Source organism: Mastomys coucha, unplaced genomic scaffold (genome assembly GCF_008632895.1).
Source record: "Mastomys coucha isolate ucsf_1 unplaced genomic scaffold, UCSF_Mcou_1 pScaffold22, whole genome shotgun sequence".
NCBI classification, from domain to species: domain Eukaryota; kingdom Metazoa; phylum Chordata; class Mammalia; order Rodentia; family Muridae; genus Mastomys; species Mastomys coucha.
Genome location: NW_022196905.1, coordinates 29,530,751 through 29,532,949, shown reverse-complemented (window position 1 = coordinate 29,532,949; position 2,199 = coordinate 29,530,751). Strand labels below are relative to the sequence as shown.

General features: G+C 48.7%; 1 pseudogene; it reads left to right on the top strand.

The window, feature by feature from the left end:
• The window catches only part of LOC116070748, a 9,379-nt pseudogene extending 8,321 nt beyond the window's left edge, over nt 1-1,058 (top strand).
• The last annotated feature ends 1,141 nt before the right edge of the window (nt 1,059-2,199 follow it).

Here is a 2,199-nt window from a genome sequence, read left to right as displayed (position 1 = left end):
GCAGGTCTCCAAATCCTCGGTTCGTGGAACCCCACGCAAGTAGGAGCTGCGGGACGGCATCCTACAGAAATGAGCCAGGATGACGTGTGGCATGGGATGGCGTGTGGCATGGGATGGCGTGTGGCATGGGATGGCACCCCAGAATGTAGTACGGGCACCAATTGACCGCCTAGTGTCCACAGAGATCCTGTGTTGTACAGTGAGGGGAGCTGAGGAAGAGCTGTAAGATTAAGTTTTCAAACTGTACTGTGGGAACTTACTCAGTGGGAGACCGGCTCCCAGAACCTGGAAACAATGGGAGACCAGCAGCTCCCAGAACCCAGAAACAAGGAGACCAGGACAACCTGGCAGAGAGAAGGTAACAAATGACTGCCAGGTGGCTAACCTGCCCCTGAACCCCTAGCCAGAGCCAGCACCAAAACCACCCCATACCTTCCCCTTATCCCAGTCTTCCCTTTTGCCCCAGCAACTGCACAGGAATAAAAAGCTGCCTAAGACCTTGCTCGGGGACAGATTCCTCTACCTCTGTGAGGGATAGGAGTCTCACCCCAGCTAGCTGGAATAAAAAGCCTCTTGCAGACTGCATCAAGTCTGTGTCTTGGTGGTGTGTGCGGTCGTCGCTCCCAGGATTTGAGTGTGGGGATCCCTCTGGGAATCTCACAGAGCACCCCACTTCTGAACTGGAAGATGGTCCCTTGCAAAACTCAGTTTCTGAGCTTCCCGTAGTTGGCTCAGCACAGGGGCAAAGGAACCCTCAGAGCAGCCTCTGGGAGATGGACAACCCACAAGAAAATCGGGGACGCTTTCAGAAGTCACTGGACCAGATATTTGAGACCCTGCAGACCAAAAACTCCAGTTCAGTAGAGGAACTCTTCTCAGATGTGGACAGCTCCTACTATGACCTGAACACAATGCTAACAGGAATGATGAGTGGGACCAAGTCCAGTCTCTGCAATGGCCTGGAGAGCTTTGCGGCAGCCGCCCCTCCTCCTAGTTCCACCTGCAAGTCTGACCTGGCTGAGCTGGACCATGTGGTAGAGATTCTGGTGGAGACCTGAGAGGACGCCCCAGTGGACCAAGGACAAGGCCACCACTCTCCATGAAGCTCACATGTGCTGTGACCCAGAGACAGACAAGCACTTGTCCTAAGAGGGGCTCTGACTCTTCAGCCAGGATCTCCACCTCTGCCTATGAAAATATCCTAGACCGATTCTCTCTGCAAGGGTTGCAGCCCTGGTGCTGCTGCCTCAGGCTAGCTCCCTGGGGAGGACAGAATAGATGCCATCTCAAGGGACTGAGCTCTCTGAAGGCTTCTGGGCCCTGAGCTCATTATCCTGTTTGTGTGACGATGAAATCACTGTGGAGGATGGTGTGCCACAGCTATGTCTATTTTAAATTAAATCGGTGAACTTTCTAAAACTGAGTTTTATATGTTTGGGGCCACATTTTGTCTTAAGATATATTTTTTAAACTTTTTATACTTTAGATTTTTTTTCAGCTATTTTCTTAAAAGTATATTTTTTCTACAAACATCCTCTGCTGCTACAATAGAAACATTTATAACCTAAATATGATTGGTATGTGTCATTTTTAAGGTTTAAATAGAAAACTTTTTTGTTGTTGTTGTTAATGAGTCTCTACACTCCCAAGGCAACTGTAAATGTAGCCGGCCAGGTGTTTACTCTAGAGGCTCCATTATGGTCTACATTCTAGTAGAGAGCTTGAAATGAGAACCATGCACAGCTCCACTGCCCCCTAACTGGGTCTGCTCTGGAAGAGCTGGCTTCCTAGGTTTTCATGTTCAGGATGGTTTTATTTATGCCTATTTATATGTAAATGCCACTGTAGGCTAAGGTCTTATGCCTGGAAATCACCACACCAGTTCTTCAGAGACTGCTGTGAGACAGTGCTTCATGTAGGTCTTGTCCTTGGCCATCACTGTCTGGTTCCCAGCCCAGTATGTGTGACATGAGGACATGATATCCCAATTACACCCAGCCACCACATGCTCCATATCAAGTGTATACATGAAGACCACTGGCTCCCAGTCATGTGTGTGCTTAGAATGGATGTGCAGTCCCACCATGTACTCAGTGGGAAATACCTGTGCTTGCTTGCTTTTAAAATGGTGCTTGAACATTTTAAGGTTAAAAACAATCTGACTCCATTTAATTTAGAGCTCCTTCATCCCAGGGTGGC